Here is a 14,188-nt window from a genome sequence, read left to right on the forward strand (position 1 = left end):
AGATTGTTAAATAATAGAATATTAAATGGAAATTCTCATTCAAGGTTGGCCGAAACCCACTTCTCCAAAAGCCTTGCGGGGATTTTTGGGCCTTTGTGGTTATTACAGAAAATTTATACAACATTTCGGGAAGATAGTCAGCCCTCTAACCAGGATGTTAAAGAAAGATGGTTTCGAATGGACCCCAATGGCAGAAGAAGCATTTGTCAAATTGAAAAAAGCTATGACTTGTGCCCGTGTTAGCTTTGCCGAATTTCTCTAAAAAATTTATTGTGGAGTGTGATGCCTCGGGGACGGGAGTAGGAGCTGTGCTACTACAGGAGCGGCCAATTGCCTTTTTCAGTCATGCTCTACAGGGCAACCATCTTCTCTTATCCACTTATGAGAAGGAAATGCTAGCATTGGTTCTTGCTGTTCAAAAATGGAGGCCCTATCTTCTTGGTCAGACTTTCATTGTGTGGACAGACCACCAGAGCTTAAAGCATCTATGGAGTCAACGAATTACAACATCAGCCCAGCAGAAATGGCTATTTAAATTAATGGGCTACAGTTTTACCATTGAGTATAAGGGTGGCAAAGAAACCCACTTCTCCAAAAGCCTTGCGGGGATTTTTGGGCCTTTGTGGTTATTACAGAAAATTTATACAACATTTCGGGAAGATAGTCAGCCCTCTAACCAGGATGTTAAAGAAAGATGGTTTCGAATGGACCCCAATGGCAGAAGAAGCATTTGTCAAATTGAAAAAAGCTATGACTTGTGCCCGTGTTAGCTTTGCCGAATTTCTCTAAAAAATTTATTGTGGAGTGTGATGCCTCGAGGACGGGAGTAGGAGCTGTGCTACTACAGGAGCGGCCAATTGCCTTTTTCAGTCATGCTCTACAGGGCAACCATCTTCTCTTATCCACTTATGAGAAGGAAATGCTAGCATTGGTTCTTGCTGTTCAAAAATAGAGGCCCTATCTTCTTGGTCAGACTTTCATTGTGTGGACAGACCACCAGAGCTTAAAGCATCTATGGAGTCAACGAATTACAACATCAGCCCAGCAGAAATGGCTATTTAAATTAATGGGCTACAGTTTTACCATTGAGTATAAGGGTGGCAAAGAAAACATTGTGGCCGATGCTTTATCCAGACGTGAAGATGACGAACAGGTGGGGGGACACGTGTTGACAATCTCTTGTCCAATCCCAAATTGGATTGATCCAATCAAAGAAAAGATCATGGCTGATCCTGATTTGCAGAAAAAAATTCAACAGATACATGATGGGGAAGCGCTTGGTCCATGGGAGTATAGAGATGGAATTCTATTTTTCAAAGGTAGAATATTTTTATCCAAGAATTCAGCTCTGTTGAAAGATATAATAGAGCTGTTTCATAATAGCACTCATGAGGGATTTTTTAAAACTCTTCATCGGATACGATCAACCTTTTACTGTCCTAATCTCAAGAAAAGAGTGAGGGACTTTATTAGGGAATATGATGTTTGTCAGAGACATAAGATGGAGCACACTTCTCCGGCTAGACTTCTTCAACCTCTTCCCATTCCCAACAAAATTTGGGAAAACATTTCCATGGACTTTATTGATGGACTCCCAAACTCCCAGGGTAAGTCTGTGATATTTGTGGTGGTGGATAGGCTCTCAAAGTATGCTCACTTCATTCCTATTTCCCATCCTTATACTGCTGTAACGGTTGCTAGAATATTTTTTGATAATATTTTCAAGTTACATGGAATGCCACTGACCATAGTTTGTGATCGGGACCCTGCTTTTACAAGTTTATTTTGGAGAGAATTGTTTGACTTGAATGGCACCCGGTTCAATTTTAGTTCAGCTTATCACCACCAAACTGACGGGCAGACGGAGGTGGTAAACCGTACTTTAGAGATGTATCTCAGATGTTTCACAAGTTCCCAATCGAAGTTATGGACAAAGTGGCTGTCATGGGCTGAATATTGTTACAATACAAGTGTTCATTCTGCAACAGGGAAGTCTCCTTTTGAGGTAGTTTATGGGAGATCACCTCCTGCACTTCTTACTTATGTTTCTGGTACAGCCAAAGTCCAGGCAGTTGAGCGGGAATTGATTGATCGTGACATCATGATTAAGGAGCTTAAGGGAAAAATTCAATTGGCTCATAATCACATGAAGCGGGTGTATGATTCGAAACATCAGGAGCGTGAATTTGAAGTTGGTGATATGGTTTTTCTTAAGTTGCATCCCTATAGACAGCAATCTCTGGCTTTGCGAAAGAATTTTAAATTAGCAGCAAGGTTTTTTGGCTCTTTTAGGGTGCTGCAGAAAATAGGAAAGGTAGCTTATAAATTGGATTTGCCGCAAAATGCTAAGATACATCCAAGATTCCATGTATCTCTTCTTAAGAAACAGATTGGGACCAAAAGCGTTGTGCTTCCACAATTACCTTTTTTTCATGAGCTTGGGGAATTAATTCTGCATCCTGTAGCAATTCTGGACAGCAGAGTTCGACGCAAGAAGTTGGAGGTGTTGGTTCACTGGCAAGGGTTGCCCCCCTCTGAGGCCACGTGGGAAGAGTTAGCTAGAATTAAATCCAACTTTTCAGATGTCCTGCTTGAGGACAAGCGAATTGTTTAAGAGGGAAGGAATGTCACGTGTCTTTAATTTAGCTTTTGAATAATTATTGCTTTGAATAAGTCTTGATTTTATTTGTATTTTATTTGTTAGTTGCTGCAGAATAGTAGTTTGCTTCCTTGTATTTAGCTTAAAGTTGTTAGCTTGTTGGCTATTTAAAGTGAATGAAATAAACATACCGGGGGAGAAAAAAACAATTATCAATACGTTACTTTGACGTAGAGGCCTGGTTTTCTCAATTAAACCATTTCTTCTTTTAATCTTTTTCTTCATTATCAGTATAGGTTCCAAAAGTAAAAAACAGTTTGTATCAGGATTTTTATAATTCTTTTAATTAGTAAAATTTTTTACCATCCAATTTTTTTGAATTAACTAAAATTTAAAACAAATTAAATACATAACAGTCCTCTGAAAAAAAAAAATAGCAAGTCAACGACGGTTATTTTCCTTTTTAAATTTGAGACTGTACCTTCCTAATGTAGATTTTATAGAGCAGAAGAAGAGCTATAGATGAAGTCTTGGAGACCACTAATAAAAGATTGAAAAGTCAAATCCTCTTATCTTCCTCTCATCGCAATTGCTTCGAGTTACACTGAGTTTCTCTTAGTAGTTTGATTGACTTTATTTAAGAGAATTTCTCAAATTTTAGGGAGAGGTGCAAATAAGAAAAAATTATTCAATTAAACTATTTATTTATTTTATTAGTGCAAATTAAATAAAAAAAATTTGTGTATTTTTTTAATTCATCGTTCGATTGGTTCGTTTCAAAATTAAACTTAACTAAATAAATTAAAAATTAAAATTTTAATATTTATAAAAATTAAAATCGAATTAATTTTAAGTATAAATTGATTTGAACCGATCTGGTCTATTTCAATTTAGTTCGATTTCATCATTTGACATTTTTAGTATATTTTTTCTTGTTTACATATTATTTTTATTTTAAATTTTAATTAAAATTTTTTAATTTTAATTATGTTTTAATCTCTTAATATTATAAAAAATAATATATTATTACTATTAATTGGTTAGATTCGATTTTATCTATTTATTTATTAAAATTAAATAAAATTAAAAATTTTAAAAATAAAAATCAAATCAAATAAAAAAATTAAAAAATAATATGGAACCTAAAAAAATAAAATATCTAACGGATTAAATTCGAAATATAAAATTTATAAGGTTTAACCCTAATTTAAATCATCATTATATCAAAACTATTAAGACCATTTTTGCTATTATTAAATATTTCAGTAGTTAATAGTTGAGTTAGCACTTTAAAAAAATTTTCTCATGATTCAATCTTTTAATTTTTAAATTCTAATATTTTTTAGTAAGTAAAAATATTAAACATTATTTAAAAAGTTATTGCCGAACTGAACTTAAAATCAGAGGTGCTTGAATTTATATTTGAAAAAATTGACTTTGATTAAAATTCTAAAATAAAATTGGAAGCTTAATGTTATAAGGTAAGATAAATAAACTTAGATGGTATAATTAATGGAAAAAAAGTACTAAAACACGCCCAGTGGGACTCGAACCCACAATCGCCTGATTAGAAGTCAGGCGCCTTATCCATTAGGCCATGGGCGCTTGGTGCTGATGTTCCTAAACTAAAACAATATTACCTAATTCTCGTAGTGCGTAGCTGAATCCTTGGAATGTTGTGGGGATTCTGCCTCGCAACGGATTATTTTGATCTTATACCCCGTTTGAAGTCAGTCTTTCGAGAATTTCAAATAGGCAAAAAGGCTCATTTTAACCGTGGAAATAATATTTTAAATTTTTTTAGAATTAATTGAACTTTTAAATTTTTAATTATGGTTTAATTAATTTTATATATTATAATTTTAATTAATTTTAAATGAATAATGTGACTAACTCAATAGCAAAAGCAAAAGTAAAATTAGTTGATGTATTGAAACCAAATCTCAAAGCAAAAAAAAAATAAAGCGAACAATAAAATCAAGAATGATCTTCATTCTTCAAAGAATACTAAGTAAATGATAATAGCACAACTGAGATTGTTAGAGATTTTGAAATAGTAACGAAGAAAATAGAGTTGAAGAAAAAATGAAATTTGTTTTCATTTGAATTTGAGGTATTTATTTATTTTTCTTTATTATAAATAATTTATTTTGATTTTAATTTTAATTATTTAAATATTAAATTAATATTATATTCATTAACAATTTGCTTTACTGAATTACTTGACTTTGTTAATTAATATTATTAAATTAAAATTAAAAATTAAAAATTAAAGATTTTAATTGATCCAAAAAATTTAAAAACTTAATTCAGTCTTTACTAATAGACAAAGGTTAAAATGAGTGTTTTGCCTTGTGTCATTACGATTCTCATATATTAGGAAAAGAAGTATGTCATCCATCAAGTGGATCCGTGGCGCAATGGTAGCGCGTCTGACTCCAGATCAGAAGGTTGCGTGTTCGATTCACGTCGGGTTCAATTCCCAATAACCTTTTTTTTTTCAAATATTTTGCTAACATTAGCAGGCAGAGCACCAGATGATTCAATCAGCATCTGACACGGGACTTGTGCGAGTTGCGAAAATTGCTCTGAGTTGATAGTGCACGGATGCCCATAAATTCGCCCCCCCCCCAAAAAAAAGAACCCAACTTCGAAGGAAGAGACAAGTTAACCTTTTCTTTTTCTTAAAAAAATGTTACTGTTAACCTGTGTGAGTTTGCTCCTTCACTCAACATCTGCATACAGATGCAAGCAAAGATTCTACTAGATGGCAAGGATTCTGGTGCGGGAAAAGGCATGCATGGCTGATCTCCTTTCTTAGCAACTTAACAAGTTTCCAAGAGCCAAGTGGCCCTGGCAGCAGACAGGCACTCAACTTGAAGACTTGCTATTGCCCAGGCGAAGAAAGAAAGCAAAATCCATCAGGTATTGATGGAAGTCTGATGAAGGTCAGTAATGATCAGCATGCATGGTCATGGCTTGATGCTGCTGCGGAGGTTATAGGATTTACACCAGCTCAATTGGCAGTGGAGTATTTTTTAGAAGATAGAAACTGCAAGGCAACAAAATGCATACGAATTGAAGATCAGTCAACAACTTCAAATTTTCTGGGAAGGTGATCATTCGAAAAAAAGGGAAAATAAAAACTTCTTTGGGGTGAGAGAGGCTCGAACTCTCGACCTCAGGATAACTCAGAAGCTATGAGACCTACGCGCTAGCCAACTGCGCCACCACCCCGTGATGCAATTTCTTACAAAACAACTTATTCTTTTTGTTTTTTTGAAAATGAACAATTAAGTATGAAAAATAATTTAATTATTTCATTTTTAAAATTTTTGTAGTATTCCATTAAAATACCAACATTACATATGGAGGTAAGGAATGAGTATGAGAAAGTATGCAAGGTTGAACTTGTTTAGTAGAACATTCAAAAATCAATTTTAACTGTTTATTTTTAGAAGATTAGGAGCAAATATATGAAAGGAAAGTGCATTTATGAGATACATCTTTGAACTTAAAAACGAAATTTTATTTATTTACTATGTACATAATTTTCTCGATCATAATAGTTTTACATAAAAAAAATTTATAATCAATGATCAATATTTAATATGTAATCATTTTTTTTAAAACCCTTAAATTTTTTTTTTTTTTCATATTTGGAAATTAAGAAAATTGAGTAAATAATAAAAGTTAATTATTTACAAAATAGTCAGCATGATTTGGGCAATTTTGAATGTTACTTGAATCATTTGGTTTGAGAATACTCCGTTGTTGAGGATAATATGGAGTAAAGCTAATTCTATTACAATATGCTGCAAATTGTTTTGTCTCTTTGTATTGTTACACCGTCAGTTCTCTTTATTCTTTTTAAGTAGGGGACCTCTTTCTTAATTATCAGGAGAGTAGAATTTTTGTATCTTTGTACTGTTGCATCATCAGTTTTCTTTGTCCTTTTTAGGTAGAGGACCTCTTTATTGATTATCAAAAAAATAGATTTCTTTAGATTAGTCCTTTTTTATTTTTATTTTTTTTAATCTATTTTGGATTTATGCAAATCTTGCGATTTCAATGTGAGAACCTTTATATTTTGAATTTTTCTTGGTTGTTTTTCTCTCTGGATGATTGTTTATGGACTTGTATGCAGGTGACTCCATTGATCCAAAATCTTTAGCTCTCCTCTTATTTGTTCGAAAGTGTATGTTTGAGATATCGAATAACACATTATCCTTATCTTTTGACAATGATGTTTCGATCTATAGGATTTCTTCAACCTAGATGTTAGTTGTGATGTTTCAAATGTTCAAGTCTTTTTTTTTCAATAAATTTAATGGTAATTTTAGTTTTTTATCCCAATATGATCCTCATGTGTTGATTCTATGACTTATTTTCCTCTATGAATATTAATTTGTTGCTAATATAGTTATATTGTTGAAAGTGATATAACAAAACTTATTTTGATTCACGATAATCGAAAATCTAGAAAAAGAGATTGTGTTAGAAGTTGTTTGTTTTAACTTTTTTTTTTGGTTCTTAAAAATATACGTTTTAAATCTTTTATAAGTTTTTTTTTATATCGGAAAAATCTTATCTTGTGACAGAAAAAAAAAAATGAAAAATCTATTACAATACTTAAGATTTGTATATATATAAAGGTTTTCTATTCTACAAGTTCTGTAAAATATATAATAGAATCATCAAAAGGGATCCCACTCTGCCAAAACTATTAAAACAAAAAATGAAATTGAGATTAGTAAAGAGGTGCTTAAATTTATCTAATTTAATGGTTAATGGGATGTAATGACATTTATGAAAAATCTAAAGTAAAATTGGGAGTTTAATATTGTAAATTATAGATTAATCTACTTATTGGTAATAATAAAAAACACATTTATTTGTTTCTATAAAAAATATAATAGGCAAAAAATTAGAAAAATAAAAAAAAACCACGCCCAGTGGGACTCGAACCCACAATCGCCTGATTAGAAGTCAGGCGCCTTATCCATTAGGCCATGGGCGCTTGTTGTCCAGTTGGCAAAGCAAAATTCCTACCACAACTATTAGTACAAAAAATGAAATTGAGATTAGCAAAGAGGTGCTTGAATTTATCTAATTTAATGGTTAATGGGATGTTACTTGGTCTAATTTTGAGTTTCTACTCTCCTATGTTCCTATTAAAAAGAGATTATATATATAATTTAAATAATGTCAAAATTAAGAATGACATTTATGAAAAATCTAAAATAAAATTGGGAGTTGTAAATTATAGATTAATCTACTTATTGATAAAAAAAACATTTATTTGTTTCCATAAAAAATACAATAGGCAAAAAAATTAGAAAAAAAAAAAAAACACGCCCAGTGGGACTCGAACCCACAATCGCCTGATTAGAAGTCAGACGCCTTATCCATTAGGCCATGGGCGCTTGTTTTCCAGTTGGCAAAGCAAAATATGCTGCTCGGAACTGTCGTTGACAACGATGAAAATCACCCACATCCATGTTCTGCTAGCGCTATTGAGTAATGAGTAGATTCGCTGAATCCGATGGGATTGTTGAGGATTCCGCCAAATAATTATGCGTGAGGTGTAGCAGCAACGTGTGGATCCGTGGCGCAATGGTAGCGCGTCTGACTCCAGATCAGAAGGTTGCGTGTTCGATTCACGTCGGGTTCAATTCCCAACTCAACAATTTTGCTGTTTTGTATTTCTCTCTCCGCCCACATTCGAATGCAGACATTCTACCAATTTTTTCTTCAAAACAAAATGCCATTGTTAACCCGGGATGTATTTCCATTTGGCTTTGAGTTTTGTTTGCTACTTCACAGTTACAGACAGACAGATGCAAATGTTCTTCTAAAGAAGGTAAGGATGCTGATTTGTATATGCGCCTCTCAGTGTGTGTACGTACATATGACAACTGCTTTGAAATATAAAACAAAGGATGCAAGATGAAGATGTTCATGCAGGGAGGAGTTACTTGAAATCATGAAGAGTCAATTTTGTTGACTGATGTAAACTAGGCCATGAAAAGGAAACCTTATCCTTGAATATTCACTAGAAAACATAGATCAAAGTGAGCCGTTTGGTTTCATGCATGAACCTCCTGGAATTATTACCCACTAGAAGTGTTGTAAAATTTTTCCAACAAGAAGTAGTATGAAAGTTCCTGAGAAGAATTCAGTAAAAATTAGTTTCGTTGGAGCAATTTCAAGAACAGGTGAGGAGCTTGTTAATTGGGAACAATTTCATTGAAACAATCAACAAACAACACTAGGGAGATGAACGGTTGTTGAAAGCACTGGAATCACTTGATTAATCTGTCTCGCAACTTTATGATGAAATTCCTACAAGCATGAGATGATATATTTTTCCTAAGCAGGTTAAGAATTTTCCAATGGTTCCAATCGCCAAGCTCTCAAATTGAAGACTTTGTGGACCTCCACTGAGTGCCCAGGTGGAGAAACAACGCAAAATCCATCGAGTTCTGCTGGCACCAAAAAAGTGAACTCGAGTGTGAAGAAGGCCAAGAATGATTTGAAAGGTCATGGATCTGATGCCGGGGCTGGATGTGTTTATGGGAAATTTTACGCCGGCGCTCAACTGACTAGAAAGCAACAAATGCATACACCTTGAAAATCCCCATCGACAACGTAAAAATTTTCAGGCAGGGGAACCATAAAAAAGTTGTTATGGGGTGAGAGAGGCTCGAACTCTCGACCTCAGGATTACTCAGTAGCTATGAGACCTACGCGCTAGCCAACTGCGCCACCACCCCGAACGTGTCCTTTCAGCTACTCTTTTATTACCTCATTTTAAAATAATCTTATTAAATATATTAATTATAAAATATTAAAAATTAATTTAAAATGATCCAATTTAAAAATATTTAAAATAATAAAATAATTTTTTAGAATGTATTAAATTATTTTTTTTAACTCTCAAATATAATATTAATCCACCACTTTTTTTTTTACATTTAAAAAAATTAATAATATATAAATTAAATATTTAATTATTTAGTTTGACTTAATTAAATAGTTAAAATAATATCTAATTCATTTGAAATTATAAATTTATTTTTTATTTTTTATATTTAAAAAATTATTAATAAAATAAATAATTATTAAAAAATTTAATTTTTTAGTGTTATTATAATTTTATTTTAAAATTTTAAATTATTATTAATTTTACTTTAAAATTTATTAACGTGACATCAATGTGGTAAGTAGCTATAGCAATTTCATTAGTTTTTCACGTTATTTACTGTAAGCATAACTTGAGTAATTTTAAAAAATTAAATTTTAATTGATAAAAAAATAAAATTAAAAGTAAAAATTTTGTAGTCATTCACTTTTTTTATTTTTTATAAGATACTTTATTCACAAAAATTTATTTCCATTTTATATCAGTCTAATTGATATATTTAGTTATAATAAAATGTGAATGAAATTCATTGTTAAATATTCAAAAGGAATAAATAAATAACAAACTTAATATTATTTAGGAAGGAATGAAATAAGATGAAATATAATTTGTTTTATCTCTTAAAGAAATAAAAATTTTAATCTAATTTTTCTGTATTCTCAAAAATAATATATTATTATAACTAATAGTTCAATTTAATTTTTTAATTTTTTTAATAAAATTGAATTAAATTCAACTGATTAAAATTTTTAAAATTAAAACTAAATCAAATTAAAATAAATAAAAAATATAATTAAAATTTTAAATTAATTTAATTCAATCTATTTTTCAATTTCAACTTAATACTCCTAACCTTCTGTCACACAAGAGAGTATGGAATCCCTTACACACTCTACATGCCATTTGGTGAAGGCTATTTAATTTTATTTTTTGAGAAAACAACTTAATTTTTATTTTGTTTAGCTCGTTTTGTGCAAATTTCTAGATTTGAGATTAAATTAATATATTTTTATAATAATAAATAATAATTTTTATTTTTAAATAATAAACTATTAATTTTACATTTTAATATTATAAAATTATTATAAGGAAAACAAGAAAAATCTAAGTAATTATAATTTATTATTAAATAATTATAATATTAAAATATAAAATTAATACTTTATTATTACAAATTTAATATTATCAATTTATTTTTTATTAAAAATAAGATAAATTGATCTAAATAAAAACTTAATTTTGAATAAAATGTGAATTTTCATTTGTTCCAATACTTGAATATTGTAGGGTTCTCTAGCACCCTCCAATGAATACATGCAGTATTGGATTCTCAAATTTGAAAGCAAGTCGTGGAAAAAGGGAAACTGCCTCGAGGCACAGCTGCTTGGGAGCTCTGATGGACCCTGACGGTGCTACAGCATCTGATTTGGTTTCAATTAGCGTCCAGTTGCTTCTGATGACCAGCATAGCTCTTACACATACGGCTGGTGTAATTCCCATTGCCAGGCCCAATTTGGCTTCTGGAAAGGAGGTATCAGTCAAAAAGAATACATCGGTTCAACGAGTGGATCCGTGGCGCAATGGTAGCGCGTCTGACTCCAGATCAGAAGGTTGCGTGTTCGATTCACGTCGGGTTCAATTCCCATCTGTGAACATTTTTGTTTTCTTCCCTTGTTTAAACAGCTTAGTAACATTTGCAGCCAGAGATCAAGATTCATCAGAATCTGACACTGTGAGTACTGAGGAAAGAATACTCTCACATATTCTGTTGAAGGATATATGTTTGTTGTGAGTTTCTCTCTCCACCCACCTTCGAAGAAAGAGACAAGTCGACAATTTTTTCCTTGAAAATAAAATGCCATTTCCATTTGGCTCTGAGTTTGTTTGCCACCTAACAGTTACAGACAAATGCAAAGATTCTTCTACAAGGAAAGGATGCTGATTTGTACATGTGCCTATGTGTGTATACATACATATAACAACTGTTTTGAAATATAAAACAAAGGATGCAAGATGAAGATGTTCATGCATGGAGGAGTTGCTTGAAATCATAAAGAGTCAATTTTGTTTACAGATGTAAACTAGGCCATGAAGGGGAAACGTTGTCTTTGAATATTCACTAGGAAACGACAGATCAAAAGTGAGCCTTTTGGTCTCATGCATGAACCTCCTACAATTATTACTCACTAGACATAGTATGGAGCAATTCCAAGAACAGGTGATGTGCTTGTTCGAACAATATAAAATATTTCATGCAAGCGCTCAACTGACTAGATAGCAACAAATGCATACACCCTGAATGTCCCCATCGACAACGTAAAAATTTTCAGGCAGAGAAACAATAAAAATTTGAGTTATGGGGTGAGAGAGGCTCGAACTCTCGACCTCAGGATAACTCAGTAGCTATGAGACCTACGCGCTAGCCAACTGCGCCACCACCCCACTGTGTCTGCTGTGTTACTCTTTCATTATCTAACATTTAGGAATTTTATTTTTTATAAGATACTTTATTCACAAAAATTTATTTCCATTGTATCAGTCTAATTGATATATTTGAATTTTGATGAATTTTAAAAGTTAAAATTAAAGATTAGTAATTTCATTCTTAAATATTTAGTTCATATAATAATAAATTTTGCTCTATAATAATAATTATAAATGTTTTATAATAAATATATTATTTAATTTAAATTAGCATTATATATAATTAATTAAAAATAATATATTTATTATAAAATTTTTATAATTATTATTATAAAATAAAATTTATTTACTATAAAAATTATAAACCACATATTTAATAGTTATATTATCATTATTTTTAAAATTAACTATATAAATTAACTATAATTAAATGTAAATTAATATTATTTTCGTAGCTTAGATTAAAAAATAATAAAATAATGTATTTAATATTCTATTGAATTTTTATATTTTAATTTTAAAAATTAATAAAAATTACATTTAAATATAAATTTTAAATTAATTTATTAAAAAATTAAATTAAAATGTATAATGATGTAAACTCGGTTGGCGTGTTGTAATATGTTTATTTTAAAATTTCGAAGCTAAAATTAGTCGTCTTATTTGCCATTTGATGAAGGCGTTTTTTTTTTTTTAAAAAAAAAAAAACAAATAATGTTTATTTTGTTTAGCTCTTTTTGTGCAAATTTTTAGATTTAAGATTAAATTAATACATTTTTTATAGAAATAAAACACTAATTTTTAAATATAAATAATAAACTATTAATTTTACATTTTAATATTATAAAATTATTATAAGTAAAAAATGAAAATATTAAATAATTATTATTTATTATTAAATAATTATAATATTAAAATATAAATTAATATTTTATTATTAAAAAATAAAATTATCATTTTATTAAAAATAAGCTAAATTGATTTAAATATAAACTTTTGAATAAGGGATATTTACAATTTAGTCCCTGAGTATTGCCATCATTAACAAGTCAATCCCTACATTTTCAGAAACCTATTAAAACGTCATTACATAATCAAACCGTTAACAAATCAGTCCTTCTATCCACTATTACCCTCTTTTCCGATAAAAATTAGATGAAAGGACCAAAATAACCTTAGTGCAACTTTTCCCCAAATCGATAATCTCTCTTCTCAAATCTCTATCATCTCTCTTCTCCCGAAAATGAAAACCTCTGTTCCCAAATCCCTAATTTCTCTTTTCTTCCCAAATCGATAACCTCTCTCTTCCTAAATCCCTAACTTTCTGTCTTCTTCGCAGTGGATAACTTCTCTTCTCAAATCTCTAACTTCTCTCTTCTTCCCTAAATCCTCTCTTCTCGATTTTGTTGGTTTTTGTCGAAGAGAAATTGGTTTTTGTCGAAGAGAAGTTGTGGTCCCGATTTTGTTGATTTCCGTCGAAGAGAAGTTGTGGTCCCGATTTTGTTGGTTTCTGTCGAACAAGTGGGGAAATGTAACTTTTTGTGCTTTCTTTTATTTTTTTTTCTTTGGATGTGTGATCATAATATTTGTATTATAGTAAAGCATGTGGGTACCACTCACTGTTACTGATAGTTTTAGTGTATTTTTTTTCAGGAGATTTTGATTAATTAAAGAATGTGTGATTCATGTGCAGGTCTGAAGACATGGCTGTGGAAGATAGATTTATTGTGGTGTTGACATATGAAAACAAAACTGATTCCTTATATAATGTCCCCATTGCAAGGTATTCGTACATATCCTTGTTGTCTGATATTTATAAAATGTTTAACATAGCTGCATCGTTTGTTTTGTTTGTTACTGGTAGTGGGATGAGTGTAGAAAATGATGATGATTTAATGATGGCTTTTGAGTTGTACAAACGTAGTCATAAATTGCTTTTGACTGTATAAGTAAAGGGGGTCCCTCTGAATACTGAGATGTCTGATGATGACGATGATGATGATGATGTTTGTATTATTGATGAGGGCAGTAATACTGGTGAGGGTGGTAACCTTAGTGAGGGTGGTAATACTGTTGAGGATATTAATCTTGATGATGCCTTAGGTAGAAACACTCCCCCGTTAAGTAGGGATGGGTCCATAAGAGGTAGGGGCAGGAGTGTGCCATTAAGAGGAAAGGGAGGAAGAAGCAGTTTTACTAGAGGTAGAGGGATAAGACAGGAAAGGGTTAGTGAAAGTGGG

At 31.0% G+C, this 14,188-nt stretch overlaps 9 non-coding genes across 9 annotated transcripts; 3 read left to right on the forward strand and 6 right to left on the reverse strand.

The window, feature by feature from the left end:
* Positions 1 to 4,131: 4,131 nt before the first annotated feature.
* TRNAR-UCU lies at positions 4,132 to 4,204 on the reverse strand. The gene has a single exon. It is a non-coding gene; the product is annotated as a tRNA-Arg (tRNA).
* An 801-nt stretch (positions 4,205 to 5,005) lies between these two features.
* TRNAW-CCA lies at positions 5,006 to 5,077 on the forward strand. The gene has a single exon. It is a non-coding gene; the product is annotated as a tRNA-Trp (tRNA).
* A 674-nt stretch (positions 5,078 to 5,751) lies between these two features.
* On the reverse strand, positions 5,752 to 5,836 carry TRNAM-CAU. Its single transcript is given in 2 exon segments — positions 5,752 to 5,787; positions 5,799 to 5,836. It is a non-coding gene; the product is annotated as a tRNA-Met (tRNA).
* Positions 5,837 to 7,546: 1,710 nt separating this feature from the next.
* TRNAR-UCU lies at positions 7,547 to 7,619 on the reverse strand. Its single transcript has one exon. It is a non-coding gene; the product is annotated as a tRNA-Arg (tRNA).
* Positions 7,620 to 7,952: 333 nt separating this feature from the next.
* Positions 7,953 to 8,025, reverse strand: TRNAR-UCU. Its single transcript has one exon. It is a non-coding gene; the product is annotated as a tRNA-Arg (tRNA).
* A 176-nt stretch (positions 8,026 to 8,201) lies between these two features.
* On the forward strand, positions 8,202 to 8,273 carry TRNAW-CCA. Its single transcript has one exon. It is a non-coding gene; the product is annotated as a tRNA-Trp (tRNA).
* A 1,017-nt stretch (positions 8,274 to 9,290) lies between these two features.
* TRNAM-CAU lies at positions 9,291 to 9,375 on the reverse strand. The gene is given in 2 exon segments: positions 9,291 to 9,326; positions 9,338 to 9,375. It is a non-coding gene; the product is annotated as a tRNA-Met (tRNA).
* Positions 9,376 to 11,090: 1,715 nt separating this feature from the next.
* On the forward strand, positions 11,091 to 11,162 carry TRNAW-CCA. The gene has a single exon. It is a non-coding gene; the product is annotated as a tRNA-Trp (tRNA).
* A 719-nt stretch (positions 11,163 to 11,881) lies between these two features.
* On the reverse strand, positions 11,882 to 11,966 carry TRNAM-CAU. Its single transcript is given in 2 exon segments — positions 11,882 to 11,917; positions 11,929 to 11,966. It is a non-coding gene; the product is annotated as a tRNA-Met (tRNA).
* Positions 11,967 to 14,188: the final 2,222 nt, after the last annotated feature.

This window comes from Manihot esculenta, chromosome 13 (assembly GCF_001659605.2).
Source record: "Manihot esculenta cultivar AM560-2 chromosome 13, M.esculenta_v8, whole genome shotgun sequence".
Lineage (NCBI taxonomy): Eukaryota > Viridiplantae > Streptophyta > Magnoliopsida > Malpighiales > Euphorbiaceae > Manihot > Manihot esculenta.